General features: G+C 47.4%; 1 protein-coding gene across 1 annotated transcript in view; it reads left to right on the top strand.

The window, feature by feature from the left end:
* The window catches only part of FADS2 (fatty acid desaturase 2), a 129840-nt gene that overhangs the window by 60922 nt on the left and 52213 nt on the right, over positions 1 to 16705 (top strand). The gene's annotated exons all lie outside the window — the stretch shown is intronic.

Raw genomic sequence — 16705 nt, 5'->3', positions numbered from 1 at the left:
TCATTCTAAAACCATGTACCTCAAATTGGGACTTGAACTCAGCCAAAACGCTGACTGAGACTTGAACCTATGCAGCCAGGACTTGAATCTAGCCCAAATCCATGGTCTTCCAAATGAAATCACACACCTGGTTTCAGGACTTAATGAAGCTCTGGTTCTTGATGTCTCATTGCAGAAAGAATTCAGAGAGAGACAAAATGGTGGGTAAGAAGTGGATATATTTAAATAGAAACACATTCCACAGACAGAGTGTGGGCCATCTCAGAAGGTGATAGAGCTCTGAAATATGATGATGTTCATTTTAATGGACTGAGACTTTCATAAACTAAAGAGTGGGAGAATAATTCCAACTATTTTAGGGGAGGGGTGGAGATTTCCAGGAACTGGGTCACCTCTCACTTTTTAGCCTTTGATGGTCAGCCTTGGAACTGTCATGGTGCCTGTGAGTGTGCCATTTACCTTGCTGATGTGTTACAGTGAGTGTGCCCTGAGGATCAAGGTCTAGTCCAAGTTGACTTGTCTGCCATCTTGGACCCATTTGATTCTAATCCGTTTATGTCATGTCCTCAGTTATGTCCTTCTTTCAAAGGGTGTGTCCTGCTCTCCTCCCTCCTGTTTCAACTCAGGCCCTATCCCCCAGAGAATATTGCTTTAGCCTCTTCTTCAGTCACCTGCCCACGTGAATCCTTAATAGCAGTGCTGGGCTTGAGTGTGGGCGGGTGGCCCAGAGGGAGACAGTCTTCCAGTGTGTGTTCACACCAGCCTGCTTCTTACAGCCTGGTGGTAGCCTGTTCCACGCGTTCACTTGCTCAATAATCAATGAAGCCTATGATACGCCAGGCACTCTGAGAGGGGGGACACACACAGTAGGGGGGCCAAAGGACCTGGTCCATGCTCTCAGGAAGCTTCCAGTCTAGTGGGAAGAAAAGCAATAACCCAGTCAACGAAGTGTGACAGCTGCTATGAAGGAAACAGGGTGGTCGAGGCTAAGGGGCAATGGGGGGGTGGTGATGGTGTGCAGGGGAGGTGGGCGAGAATCCCACTGAGCTATGACTTGGGCCAGACATGGGTGGGGAGAGAGGAGGAACACTTGGGGAAAGAACTTGACTTTTCAAAACCAGCAAGCAGGCTTGAAATGGGGCATTTGGACAACTCTAAGTGCAATGGGAAAGGTCTCAAGCAGGCGGGTGAAAGGACTGGGGTGTATTTTAAGGTGGTTGAAGTTGAGTGGAGCAGGGAGGGGTCAGGAGGCTCTGCTGGGGAGCCAGAGGGAGTCTGGAGATGCTGCAGCTACAGACAGGCTCTCCATGGGGCAGGATTCTGGGGAGAGCGTGGGAGCAGGGAAGAGTTCCCCATTCAGCTAATGCGTCTGGAACGTCCTGCTGGAAGCTGGCATTAGAGCAGGGACTTCGCTTGTGAAAGACAACCAGCTTGCGCCAGACCTCCTAAATCTTCTCCTGCAGTGCCCTGGGGGTGAGCTGGCGGCTTCTTACAATGCAAGAAATCTCGAGGCCTCTGCGAGCCAGAGTGGCTGGTAGATGAATCAAAGCTTTGCATGAGGCCTTTGCAAAGGCTTTGCTCAAGTGTGGGGGACATGGGAACAGCTTGGGAAGGCTCCTGGGATGGCCCTGTTTGCAGGGTGCTCAGGAGTCTGGGGTTTCTCGTTACGAATAGTGGGACCTGGGTGTGAGTAGATCTGAGTGGAGTCCACGGCTCACTGCATCTGTATACATGACGGCAGGACTTTGGACCCTCCAGGTTAGTCTGTGCAAACCTTTTTTAATTCTCATGCCCCTAAGGATCCGTTTTAGACAGTTATCCCCAAATCATATCCCATCTAGAAAGTTTAATACATAGATGACTGTCCACTTATTGTTTGTATATCTATGTTTATTTTTGTCTTTTAACTTTTTTAGGTTGGAGAATAACTGATTAACAATGTTGTGATGGTTTCAGGCGAACAGGAAAGGGACCTAACCAAATATATACAGGTAGCCATTCTCCCACAGACTTCCCTCCCATCCAGACTGCCATAGAGTATTGAGCAGAGTTCCCTGTGCTTGTCTATCTGTGTTTATATATAGAAAGAGTAAGATTTTTTTTCAGCCCCCAAGAAGGCAAATTTGGTCTCCTTGGCAGTGATCCTGCCCCGCTGAAATCAAAGCCTCTTCACTTATTACAGGACCAGAGAGAGTAGCTCCTGTGACTCTCTGACCTGCCCACTTTGGCTTCTTGAAAGAACTTGCCTGGTCACCACCCAGTGTTGCAGAAGACCTTGTGCTTCCCAAGGTCACCTTCCTATGCTCCCAAAGTAGCTGGACCTGATGGCCCCAAAGGGTGCTGATGTCTCATGGAAAGGAGGTGCATGCTTCACCGCTTTTCATCCCTCTGTATCCCCCAGCCGGTGGCTGCATGGCCACCTTAAATCCCAGAGAGATCCCATGAAAACATCCTTCAGGGAATTCCCTGGTAGTCCAGTGATTAAGACTTTGTGCTCGCAATGTGGGGGGCACCCGTTCAATCCCTGGTTGGGAAACAGGGTCCCATATGCCACGAGATGCAGCCAAAAAAAATTGTTCAACCAAGTGAGCCCAGGTTGAGCAAGACACCCCCAGTTACGTGTCTGCCCTCAAGCCTCCCCAGAGCCCTTTCACTGACTCATCAGTAAAAGCAGCAGTACAGTACCAGCCGCAGCCAAGTCCCAGTCAGGCTCAGCTGGTCTGCACAGTCAGCCCTTATGGTTCTGACAGTGTTCCGTCTTACAGGTAAGAAACCAGAGACCGGACAGGTCCTGCTGGAAGCAAGGTCATAGAGTGATGACTGCAAGGCTTCCTTTCCTTGTTCTGCACCGGACGAGCAGGGAGCCTCCCCTAAGAGCCTCTACCCAGGAGAACTGGGGAACCGGTCATGTACCCTGAGTCTCTCCGGAGCCTCACCAGCCATGATTTGGTTTGCTGCCTGTCCATGCCCTGGCATTTAGAAATGCTTGGGCTTCCCTGGTGGCTCTGTGGTAAAGAACCTGCCTGCCAGTGTAGGAAATGCAGGAGACTTTGGGTCCGATCTCTGGGTCAGGACAATCCCCTGAGGAGGAAATGGCAAACTGCTCCAGTATTCTTGCTTGGGAAATCCCATGGATGAAGGTACCTGGTGGGCTACAGTCCACGGAATTGCAAAAGAGGCAGAAACAACTTAGCAACTAAACAAGAACAGCAACAATTTATAGATGTTTATAGCAATTTGATGGAAGAATTTTGTGCCTACTATCTCTAATTCAGGAACTTCCCTGGTGGCTCAGATGATAAAGAGTCTGCCTGCAATGCAGGGGACCTGGGTTCAATCCCTGGGTTGGGAAGATCCCCTGGAGAAGGAAATGGCAACCCACTCCACTACTCTTGCCTGAAAATTCCATGGATGGAGGAGCCTGGTAGGCCACAGTCCATGGGGTCGCAAAGAGTCAGACACGACTGACTAACTTCACTCACTCCTCTCTAATTCTAAAGCATTCTCCTCCTGGATACTGGGTGTCTTGGCTTTCATTACTCTAATGATTCATTTTTATTGTATTTTATGAAAGCATAGATCTGTGATGGATTAGAAATTAGTTTTGGAACGCTGGTCCTTCACCATCAATAGTTGGATGTGTGCCTCCCACCTCCCACACACAGCATGGAAGGTCTTTGACCTCAGGATTAAAGAAAAATCAATACGTGGTTGATTGGCTGATCTAACAGTGGACAGAGCTCAAAGGTCTTTCTTTCAGCCCTGGGCAGACACAACCTTAGCAACATAAAGCTTGACTCCCGGGTGCTTCTCATCTACCGAGCCCTGTCCCAGGGGAGTGGCTCCATAAGTCCATGGGATGTACAGTGAGTGGCTGCAAGTACCTTCACTGGGGGCTCTTCTGATCAGAGATTTGGTGGAGCAGTTGGGATCTTGCATTCTCAGTCGCTTCAGTCGTGTTCGACTCTTTGCCACCCCATGTAGCCCCCATGTAGCCCGCCAGGCTCCTCTGTTCATGAGATTCTCCAGACAAGAATACTGGAGTGGGGTGCCATTTCCTTCTCCAGCTGAGATCTTAAAGATCATTTAACCTCTCCTCTCATTGTACCAATGGGGGATCCAGACCGTAAATGGGGCTGACATTTGTTTTCTTATTTCCATTGTCTGGAAGGGTACCTGTCACAGAATACGCTAAGAGCCAGAGTCCGGGTCTGATCTGGGGTCCAAGTTCCCACACTGGTGGCCTGGTTCTGCTGTCTGGGTAAGGTGTCCTCCCTGCATCTCCACGGGGCCAGTTCAGGAGGGAAGATGGACACAGAGTGGGGAGGATGAGGGACAGACTGGAAGAGCTCTCACCACCTGTGATCTCCATGTTGTGGTGACCCTCGGGACCAGCTGGGGCCCCACACCCCAGAGGCACACACTCCCAGCCCAGGGTGCAGGGGCTGTGGGCTCAGGGGCTGCCCCACCACTGACAAGTGTCCCTGAGCCGCCCTGCCTCTGTCCTCCCTGCTCCATCCTCAGAACACAAAAGGGCTGTGCTTCCCCTGCACCCTCAAGTCCTGCACACCTGTCTCTCCTGGCCACCCCACAGGGAGGGTAATTCCAGGAAAGGGAGTTTGCCTTAGCTAAGGTGAACACTTCAAAGTCCCACCACACCTAGAAATGCCAAATGAAAGAAAGAAGTGACTTGTCCAGGGGCACATAGCAGGCAACTCAAAGGCCATGTAGGAATGTGTCCTAGCAGAGAGCAGGGCTCTCCCCTCTACCACACTGACTTTTGAAGGGGGCCCTGGCTGCCCAGCCCAGCACTGGGGCCAGAGGCTGACATGACTGAGCGACTAACCCACCCGCAAGGCTGGGGGTGGGTGGTGGCAGTCTGTCCAGGAGAGGAGCAGGGACCAGGAAGACTGAAGGTCACGCATGGCCCTGCTAGGGGAACACAGAGTGCTTCCCTGGGCTGCAGGGCAGGATGAAGGGAAACTGAGCGACTGAACTGAACTGAAGCCTCTCAGAGTAAGTCACTCAGAAGCTGAACTGTGAGGCCATCTATCAAACCTGACAGCAGTCATGGGAAGAGAGCCCTGGAGAACACTAGCAGCATTTCTGCCCAGTTCTGCTGGCCTCTTTGGCAAGGAGCCCTTGGATTAGAAGCCAAATATCTAAATTGTAGTACTGATTCAGCAATCTCCCAATTATATTATTAATGATGCTGAATTGCCTCGAACCTTATAACAGTTCAGTTCAGTCGCCCAGTCCTTTCCTACTCTTTGCGATCCCATGAATCACAGCACGCCAGGCTTCCTTGTCCATCACCAACTCCCGGAGTTCACTCAGACTCACGTCCATCGAGTCGGTGATGCCATCCAGCCATCTCATCCTCTGTCGTCCCCTTCTCCTCTTGCCCCCAATCCCTCCCAGCATCAGAGTCTTCTCCAATGAGTCAACTTTTCGCATGAGGTGGCCAAAGTACTGGAGTTTCAGCTTTAGCATCATTCCTTCCAAAGAAATCCCAGGGCTGATCTCCTTCAGAATGGACTGGTTGGATCTCCTTGCAGTCCAAGGGACTCTCAAGAGTCTTCTCCAACACCACAGTTCAAAAGCATCAATTCTTCGGTGCTCGGTCTTCTTCACAGTCCAACTCTCACATCCATACATGACCACAGAGAAAACCATAGCCTTGACTAGACGGACCTTTGTTGGCAAAGTAATGTCTCTGCTTTTCAATATGCTGTCTAGGTTGGTCATAACTTTCCTTCCAAGGAGTAAGCGTCTTTTAATTTAATGGCTGCAGTCACCATCTGTAGTGATTTTGGAGCCCAAAAATATAAAGTCTGACACTGTTTCCACCGTTTCCCCATCTATTTGCCATGAAGTGATAGGATCGGATGCCATGATCTTTGTTTTCTGAATGTTGAGCTTTAAGCCAACTTTTTCACTCTCCACTTTCACTTTCAATCAAGAGGCTTTTTAGTTCCTCTTCACTTTCTGCCATAAGGGTGGTGTCATCTGCATATATGAGGTTATTGATATTTCTCCCGGCAATCTTGATTCCAGCTTGTGTTTCTTCCAGTCTAGCGTTTCTCATGATGTACTCTGCATATAAGTTAAATAAACAGGGTGACAATATACAGCCTTGACGTATTCCCTTTCCTATTTGGAACCAGTCTGTTGTTCCATGTGCAGTTCTAACTGTTGCTTCCTGACCTGCATACAGATTTCTCAAGAGGCAGATCAGGTGGTCTGGTATTCCCATGTCTTTCAGAATTTTCCACAGTTTATTGTGATCCACACAGTCAAAGGCTTTGGCATAGTCAATAAAGCAGAAATAGATGTTTTTCTGGAACTCTCTTGCTTTTTTGATGATCCAGCAGATGTCGGCAATTTGATCTCTGGTTCCTCTGCCTTTTCTAAAACCAGCTTGAACATCAGGAAGTTCACGGTTCACGTATTGCTGAAGCCTGAACTTGGAGAATTTTGAGCATTACTTGACTAGTGTGTGAGATGAGTGCAATTGTGCAGTAGTTTGAGCATTCTTTGGCATTGCCTTTCTTTGGGATTGGAATGAACACTGACCTTTTCTAGTCCTGTGGCCACTGCTGAGTTTTCCAAATTTGCTGGTATATTGAGTAAAGCACTTTCACAGCCTCATCTTTCAGGATTTGAAATAGCTCAACTGGAATTCCATCACCTCCCTAGCTTTGTTCGTAGTGATGCTTTCTAAGGCCCACTTGACTTCACAGTCCAGGATGTCTGGCTCTAGGTCAGTGATCACACCATTGTGATTATCTGGGTTGTGAAGATCTTTTTTGTACAGTTCTTCTGTGTATTCTTGCCACCTCTTCTGATATCCTCTGCTTCTGTCAGGTCCATACCATTTCTGTCCTTTATTGAGCCCATCTTTGCATGAAAAGCCGGGGCACTGAAGCGCGGGCGGCTGCGACCGGCGCACTAAAGTGCCTCCGAGAAGAGCTACCCCACGTCCGAGGTCAGGGGCAGAAGCCGGGAGGACCCCATGACCAAAGGGCGGCGGCCAAGAGGAGTTACCCCACGTCCGAGGTCAGGGGCAGTGGCCGAGAGTGCCAGGCTGCAACGGCGCGGGAACGGCCAAGAAGAGCTACCCAAGTCCGAGGTCAGGGGCGGCGGCTGAGAGGAGCTACCCAAGACCGAGGTCAGGGGCGGCGGCTGGGAGGAGCTACCCAAGACCGATGCCAGTGGCAGCTGCCAGGAGGAGCTACCGCACGTCCGAGGCCAGGGGTGGCGGCCGGGAGGACCAACCCCACGTCCAACGAGCGGTGGCTGCGTGGGCGCAGAAGGGCCTAGAGGAGCTATCCCACGTTGAAGGTCAGGAAGGGCAGTGGTGAGGAGATACCCCTTGTCCAAGGTAAGGAGCAACCGCTGCGCTTTGCTGGAGCAGCCATGAAGAGATATCCCACGCCCAAGGTAAGAGAAACCCAGGTAAGACGTAGGTGTTGCAAGAGGGCATCAGAGGGCAGACACACTGAAACCATTCTCAAAACTAGTCAATTAATCACACTAGGACCACAGCCTTGTCTAACTCAATGAAACTAAGCCATGCCCGTGGGGCAACCCAAGATGGGCGGGTCATGGTGGAGAGATCTGACAGAATGTGGTCCACTGGAGAAGGGAATGGCAAACCACTTCAGTATTCTTGCCTTGAGAATCCCATAAACAGTATGAAAAGGCAAAATGATAGGATACTGAAAGAGGAACTCCCCAGGTCAGTAGGTGCCCAATATGCTACTGGAGATCAATGGAGAAATAACTCCAGAAAGAATGAAGAGATGGAGCCAAAGCAAAATCAATACCCAGCTGTGGATGTGACTGGTGATAGAAGCAAGGTCCAATGCTGTAAAGAGCAATATTGCATAGGAACCTGGAATGTCGGGTCCATGAATCAAGGCAAATTGGAAGTGGTCAAACAAGAGATGGCAAGAGTGAATGTTGACATTCTAGGAGTCAGCGAACTAAAATGGACTGGAATGGATGAATTTAACTCAGAAGACCATGATATCTACTCCTGTGGGCAGGAATCCCTCAGAAGAAATGGAGTAGCCATCATGGTCAACAAAAGAGTCTGAAATGCAGTACTTGAATGCAATCTCAAAAACGACAAAATGATCTCTGTTCATTGCCAAGGCAAACCATTCAATATCACAGTAATCCAAGTCTATGCCCCAACCAGTAACGCTGAAGAAGCTGAAGTTGAACGGTTCTATGAACACCTACAAGACCTTTTAGAACTAACACCCAAAAAAGATATCCTTTTCATTATAGGGACTGGAATGCAAAAGTAGGAAGTCAAGAAACACCTGGAGTAACAGGCAAATTTGGCCTTGGAATACGGAATGAAGCAGGGCAAAGACTAATAGAGTTTTGCCAAGAAAATACACTGGTCATAGCAAACACCCTCTTCCAACAACACAAGAGAAGACTCTACACATGGACATCCCCAGATGGTCAACACCGAAATCAGATTGATTATATTCTTTGCAGCCAAAGATGGAGAAGCTGTATACAGTCAGCAAAAACAAGACCAGGAGCTGACTGTGGCTCAGATCATGAACTCATTATTACCAAATTCAGACTTAAATTGAAGAAAGTAGGGAAAACCACTAGACCATTCAGGTATGACCTAAATCAAATCCCTTATGATTATACAGTGGAAGTGAGAAATAGATGTAAGGGCCTAGATCTGATAGATAGAGTGACTGATGAACTATGGAATGGGGTTCGTGACATTGTACAGGAGACAGGGATCAAGACCATCCCCATGGAAAAGAAATGCGAAAAAGCAAAGTGGCTGTCTGGGGAGGCCTTACAAATAGCTGTGAAAAGAAGAGAAGCGAAAAGCAAAGGAGAAAAGAAAGGATATAAGCATCTAAATGCAGAGTTCCAAAGAATAGCAAGAAGAGATAAGAAAGCCTTCTTCAGTGATCAGTGCAAAGAAATAGAGGAAAACAACAGAACGGGGAAGACTAGAGATCTCTTCAAGAAAATTAGAGATACCAAGGGAACATTTCATGCAAAGATGGGCTCCAAACTTATAGAGAGGTGTAAACATCCTATCTATACCTTGTGACTCAGCTGGTAAAGAATCCAGCTGAGCAAGGTGGGAGACTTGGGTTCGATCCCTGAGTTGGGAAGATCCCCTGGAGAAGGGAAAAACTACCCACTCCGGTATTCTGGCCTGGAGGATTCTATGGTCTAAGTCCATGGGGTCTCAAAGAGTCAGAGACGAGTGAGTGACTTTCACTTCACTTCACATACATAGATATGCTTCAGTATCATTTCATCAGCATCTGTAACAATTCAAAGTGCTTTTCTATTCATTGATTGCAGCCCCCGGAAGCGAGCACTGTGTGTATGTATCTTTGTTTTTTGTTTGCTGCTGTTTAGTCACCAAGTTGTGTCTGCCTTTTTGTGACCCCGTGGACTGCTCACACCAGTCTCCTCTGTCCTTCACTATCTCCCAGAGTTTGCTCAGATTCCTGTCCATTGAAGTCGTTGATGCTGTCTAACCATGTCATCCTCTGACACCCCCTTACCCTTTGGTCTTCAGTCTTTCCCAGCATCAGGGTCTTTTCCAATGAATTGAATCTTTATATCAGGTGGCCAAAGTATTGGTATTCCAGTTTCAGCATCAGTCCTTCCAATGAGTAGTCAGGTTGATTTCCTTTTAAGATTGTCTGGTTTGATCTCCTTGCTGTCCAAGGGACTCTCAAGAACCTTCTCCAACACCACAGTTCGAAAGCATCCAACTTTCACATCCATACATGACTACTGGAAAAACCATAGCTTTGACTATACAGACCTTTGTCTGCTGCTTCTTAGTAGGCTATCTAGGTTTGTCAAATCTCTGTTTTTGCAAATGGGAAAGCCAAGCATCCAAAAGGTTAATCAATTGCTAGTTTGGAAAGAACTTATACTTTGCAATTAGACCTAATGTTCAAATCCCAGTTACGTGAATTACAACTTCACAGAGCTCCAATTTCTGCAACTGTAAAATGGGGCCAGTAAAGGCATGTTCAGTTCTCAGGACTTTCCCTTCCTTAGGTTACTCCATGTTTGGGCACAAGCGAGTACTGGTGTTGGCTGGAGACTAGCCTGTCAGGACCTGTAAGTCCCAGCAGATTGAAGCCTATGAACCCTGGGTCTCTACAAGGTGAGAAGAGAGGACATAGATGTGGCCAAGGGCAAGGCAGGAGGAACCTTCAGGATCCAGGCTCTGAGACCCTCTGGAGCTCTGAAACCCCATCAGCCTCCTGTTCAAACACACATGTATGTTTTGTCATGTTGGATGAGGTCTTGCCATGTAAATCTGTCATGTTTGCTGTCCATAACTAGATCACCGATGAAGGAGCTGTGATCTTTGAGTCAGAACTTGAGCTTCCAGTCTTTCTTTTTTCCACTAGTTTGCCACACAGCCTTGGTTCAAAGCCTTCAGGCTTGCTGGGCCTTAGCCATCTTGGTGACCTAAAGAGGTTGTCCTAGCTGTAAAAACTATGACATTCTGGAATGAGCAAATGCACTTGAACTTAGTAAACTTGGCAGCGAACCCAGGGTCCCCAGAGCAGCTCTTCTTCCCAGGAGGGCTGCTCCATCCACTGACTTTGGCCACCTTGTTCCTGTTGAGCCTGGTATGAGTGGGCCCTTGATCAACAGCTGTGGCATGAATGAATGAATGGTTTTTGTTTTTTACCATTTAGCATTTAGACACTACTCTTACTGAGGAGGACAATTTGGTGGAAAGTGCTTGGGCTACAGAAGCAGCCATATTCCAACTCTGCTTTTAAGCTTGTAAGCTGTGGACCCTGGGCAAGCTACTTAACCTCTCTGAGCCTTAGTGTCCTTATTAGTCCTTGTAGGATTGTTATGAGGCTTCATATGGGTAATGGATTTAAAGAATTTAACATAGTGTTTGGTGCATAGGAATTGCTCAGGAAACGTTCCTTATCAGTCCTGACAGTCAAAGAAACAGTGGCAAGAGCACACAAGCCCCAGAACAACTGAGATGAAATGGTAGAAACGGCAATAATCGTAAGTCCCTTACACTGTGTGTATTTCATCATAGATGATCAAGTGTTAGTTTTGCTGTATTTGTCTGATCGTATCTTCAGAATCCTGTGAGGTAGGGTTTACCTCCATTTTTCAGAAGGGACAGGCTCAGAGGAATAAAGTGACCTACCTGGTCAAGGAGGGTCACACAGACAGAGGGGATCAGAGCTTGGACTAGACTCTGGGCCTTGTAATACCCATATTCTCTGGGGTCTGGCCCATGGTCCACGTCAGTGTCCTTCCCTGACCTGGATGCTCTGTGAAAATGCATTATAATCACATCTGACGTTAGAATGAGAAATAAGAATACTGGATTCCCAAGAATTCTAGACTGAGCATCACCCATTCATTCTTACACCGGTTCCCCACCAGATAGTCACCCTTGTTGGGTTTTTTAAAAAATATATTATTTTCTTTTTAGCTGCTCTGGGTCTTCTTTCCGGCGAGCAGGGGCTACCCTCTAGTTGCGGTGCTTGGGCTTCTCACCGCGGTGGCTTCCCTTGTCTCGGAGCACAGGCTCTAGAGCACATGCTCAGTACTTGTGGCGCACAGGCTTAGTTGCCCTGCAGCAGTGATATTTTCCTGGCCTGGATCGAACCCATGTTCTCTGCCTTGGCAGGTGGATTCTTGTCCACTGGACCACCAGGGTAGTCCAGCCTTGTTTTTATATACATTATGTTCGGTCTCCTCTTCACATCTCCAGGAAGCTCCTCCTATTTTGATATTCTAGAATTTCTAAAAAAACTTTTCATCTTATATTGTAATATAGCTGATTGACAATATTGTGATAGTTTCAGGCGCACAGCAAAGTGATCCATCCATACATACACATGTATCCTCCCCCAAACTCCCCTCCCATCCAGGCTGCCACACAGCATTGAGCAGAGTTCCCTGTGGTACACAGTAGAACCTGGTTGTTTATCCATTCGATATACAATAGTTTGTGTCTGCTGATCCCAAACTCCCAACCCAAGCCTCCCCCACACCCTGTGCCCCCTTGGTAACCGCAAGTCTGTTCTCTATGTCTATGAGTCTGTTCCTGTTTTGTAGATAAGTTTATTTGTGCCATATTTTAGATTCTACATATAAGTTATATCTAATGGTATCTATCTTTTCCTTTTCCTCTCTTTTAACAGAGCATCCAAAGGGTTAATCAATTGTTAGTTTGGAAAGAGCTTGTACTTTATAATTAGACCTAAAGGTCAAATCCCACTTATGTGAATTACTTAACTTCATTGAGTTCTGATTCCCCCAACTGTAAAATGGGGACAGTAAGGGCATGTTCAGTTGTCAGGATGTTCCCTCCAAAGGTCACCCCATGTTCGGGTACAAGTATGTGAGTCAGCTGTCTGGCAAACCAAAGACTATGAGTGGGGATGGTGGCTGGAGACTAGCTTGCCAGGGCCTGTAAGTCCCAGCAGATTGGAGCCTATGAACCCTGGGTCTCTACAAGGTTAGAGAAGACAGGACAGAGATGTGACCAAGGGCGAGGCAGGAGGAACCTTCAGGATCCAGGCTCTGAGACCCTTTGGAGCTCTGAGACCCCATCAGCCTCCTGCTCAAACACACATACATGTTTTGTTGTGTTGGATGAAGTCTTGCCATGTGAATCTGTCTTGTTTGCTGTCCATAACTAGATCGCTGATGAAAGAGCTTTGATCTTTCAGAAAACCTGAGCTTCCAGTCTTTCTATTTTCCACTAGTTTGCCACACAGCCTTGGTTCAAGGCCTTCAGGCTTGCTGGGCCTTAGCCGTCTTGGTGATCTAATGAGGCTCTCCCAGCTCTAAAAACTGTGACATTCTGAAATGACCAAATGTAGGAGCTTCCCTGGAAGACTCTACTCTCCTGATCCAGAGGACCCAGGTGGGATCCCTGGTCAGGGAACTGGATCCTACATGCTGCAAAAAAGAGTTCACTTGCCAAAACTAAAAATCTCATGTGCCATAACTAAGATCTCGCACATCCAAATAAATATTGGGGAAAAAACGGTTCTTTCCTGGAAAATAAAGAAATGACCAAATGTACTTGAAGTTAGCAAACTTGGCCACAGGCCCAAGGTTCCCAGAGCAGCTCTTCCTCCCGCGAGGACTGCTCTATCCACTGACTTTGGCCACCTTGTTTCTGTTGAGCCTGGTGTGAGTGGGCACTCGATCAACAGCTGTTGCATGAATGAATGACTGAATGGTTTTAGGTTTTACCCTTTAGCGTTTAGACACTCACCAAGGAGTGCATGATGGGAAGGGCATGGGCTACAGACTCAGATATATTTTCCATCCCTGCTTGTGGAATCTTCGGCAAGCTACTTAACCTCTCTGAGCCTTAGTGTCCTTAGTCGTCCTTGTAGGACTGCTATGAAGAGTAAAACAAATCCTGGGTTTAAATAATTCAGCAGAGCTTTGTGCATAGGAAATGTTCAAGAAATGTTCCTTATTGGTCCTGACAGTCAAAGAAACAAACAGTGGCAAAAGCAGGCAAGCTCCAGCACCACTGAGACGAAACAGTAGAAAGAACAAGAATCATAAGTCCCTTATATCGTGTATATTACTTCATAGATGGTCAAGTGTTTTTAGTTTTTATTGTATTTGTCTGATTATATCTTCATGATCCTGTGAGGCAGGTATTACCTACATTTAACAGATGAAGAGACAGGCTCAGAGGGATAAAGTGACCTGGTCAAGGAGGGTCACACAGCCAACAGGGGCCTGAGCTTGCGCTAGAATCTGGGCTTTGTAATATGGGTATTCTCTGGGGTCTGATCCATGGCTCATGTCACTGTCCTTCCCTAACTCCGATGCTCTGTAAAAATGCATGTTTATATCTGATGTTAGAATGAGCAGTAAGGATACTAGATTCCCAGGTATTCTAGACTGAGCATCACCCCTTCGTTCTTACCCTGGTTCCCCACCAGGTAGAGTCACCCTTGTTTTTATATATATATATATATTGTGTTCGATCTCCTCTTTAGGTCTCCAGGAGGCTCCTCCTATTTTGGTTCTTATTCCAGGACTCAGTGCTTCCCCCTAGCCCAAACTTTATTATTTTTTGTTCATCCTCTTTCAATCTGCAGGCTAACAAGAAGCATCTTTTTTGCAGTAAGACACCCACCTCCTTAGTCATTAGTTGGCCTCATGATCAGAATGACAGAGGATGTTTCTACTATGATTTGGCACAGAGATAGGTCATTTCCCCTCATCACTGATGACATCCTGTATTTTTTTAGCCTTTTGAGCTGGAGGTCTGGGCAAGAACAACATCTTCAGGAAACATTACTGCCATTTATGTCCTTTCCTTCCTTGCCTCATCCCTGGCTGATTCACTGGGTAGGGCATTGTGAAACCATGGAAAGTGTTTGGGCATAAGTCCCAGTAAGAGCCAGGCTGAGCCAAAGGGCACTGCAGCAGTACATCAGTAGCTGGGGGTTTCGGAGGACCTTCAATGAGAGCAGCAGCAGCGGCATCAGAACAAGAGGGGCTGATGGGAAACACTGATGGAGGTAGAATCTGTCGAACACAACTTTTTTGTTTTTAGTCTTTTGGCTGTGCCTTAGGGTATGTGGGATCTTAGTTCCTTGACTAGGGATCCAACCTGAACCCCTTGCATTGGCACCAGGGAGTCTTAACTACCGAACCACCAGCGAGATCCCCAATAACAACTTTTTTGCAAGAGTGGGAAGCAAGAGAAGTGAAAGTCACTCTAGAATTCTGATGGAATGACAGGAAGAGGAGTGGTACCATTAATAGAAATGGATGTGTTCAAAGGAAGGGCTTTGGGAACGGAAGAGGACAAATTCAGCTCTATACCAGAAACAGTGAAGGTTAGACCTGAGTACGCCCAGGGAACACACCTGGGCAGGCCTGTCTCTGGACTCAGGGAGGTTACCTGGGGTAGTGGGATGGTTAGTTTTGCATGCCTCAGGAGTTACATGGACATAGATTTGAGAGGTGGAGTCACCCTAGATGTGGTGCTTGAAGGTGAAAATACTGCGTCAAGGGCCAATAACATTTAGTGGAGAGGAAGAGCAAGAGAAATAAACGGAAGAGATAAAAGAAGGGGTGGCTCAGTAGTAGAATCAGGACCGCGTCTTGTCCAAGAGCCAAGGGACATGGCCTGGCGGGAGGGAGGGGATGTCAGCCTGCCAGATGCCTCTCAGAGGGCCAAGAAGGGGTGACCGCACTCACTGGTGACTTTTCAGATCAGATTCCAGAAGCCTTGGTGGGGGCAGACTCTGTTTAGTATCTGCTGGTTGAGCGTCTGTCATCTTCCTGAGCATTGGAGTCCTCTTCTGCAAAGATGGAGTCACAGTAGCTACCTTAGGAGTGAGGAGGAGGAGGAGGAAGGCACTGGATTAAGGGCTTTTGTGCACTTGAGAGCCCTTTGCATGCCCTAACCTGATAGAGGTCATTGATGCTTTTGAACTGTGGTGTTGGAGAAGACTCTTGAGAGTCCCTTGGACTGCAAGAAGATCCAACCAGTCCATCCTAAAGGAGATCAGTCCTGAATATTCATTGGAAGGACTGATGCTGAAGTTGAAGCACAATACTTTGGCCACCTGATGTGAAGAACTGACTCATTTGAAAAGACCCTGATGCTGGGCAAGATTGAAGGCAGGAGGAGAAGGGGAGGACAGAGGACGAGGTGGTCGGATGGCATCACCGACTTGATGGACATGAGTTTGAGTAAGCTTCAGGAGTTGGTGCTGGACAGGGAAGCCTGGCATGCTGCCATCCATGGGGTCGCAAAGAGTTGGACATGACTGAGCGACTGAACTGAACTGAACATGCTAGACAGATAGGAGGGATGGTTACCACCACTCTCAGAATTGGAGAAGATTATAGCAATCTGAGAAATGAATAGGAGACAGAAAGTAGACCCAGAAAGGGTCTGTGGTTCACCAAATTCAACAATTAATGGCCTGTGAAGGAGCAGTGGTGGCTTGAAAAAAAGATGACTGTGAAGACTTTTTAAAGAGCGAGGTGACTTGGCCATATTTATTAACCAAAAGAGGGAAGAGACAAAAGTGGCCAGAAAGAGCTTTTGGCTTGGGCCAGCTGGTCCTCTGCCTGTGAGGTGCTCCATGTCACATCACATTCCCTGTCACTGCCCCAGGGCCTGACCCCTTTGGCTGTCTTTGACTTTCACCCTCCCTCTGATTAACCAGTCTCTTTGCTAACAGAAGCAGAAGATATTAAGAAGAGATGGCAAGAATACACAGAAGAACTGTACAAAAAAGATCTTCACGACCCAGATAATCACAATGGTATGATCACTGACCTAGAGCCAGACATCCTGGAACGTGAAGTCAAGTGGGTCTTAGAGAGCATCACTACGAACAAAGCTGGTGGAGGTGATGGAATTCCAGTTGAGCTATTCCAAATCCTGAAAGATGATGCTGTGAAAGTGCTGCACTCAATATGCCAGCAAATTTGGAAAACTCAGCAGTGGCCACAGGGCTGGAAAAGGTCAGTTTTCATTCCAATCCCAAAGAAAGGCAATGCCAAAGAATGCTCAAACTACTGCACAATTGCACTCATCTCACACACTAGTCAAGTAATGCTCAAAATTCTCCAAGCCAGGCTTCAGCAATACGTGAACCGTGAACTTCCTGATGTTCAAGCTGGTTTTAGA

The sequence above is a fragment of the Bos grunniens genome, chromosome 29 (assembly GCF_055505025.1).
Source record: "Bos grunniens cultivar Pamir isolate PY7600 chromosome 29, Bosgru_T2T1.0, whole genome shotgun sequence".
NCBI classification, from domain to species: domain Eukaryota; kingdom Metazoa; phylum Chordata; class Mammalia; order Artiodactyla; family Bovidae; genus Bos; species Bos grunniens.
This window is presented reverse-complemented; position numbering and strand designations above follow the sequence as displayed.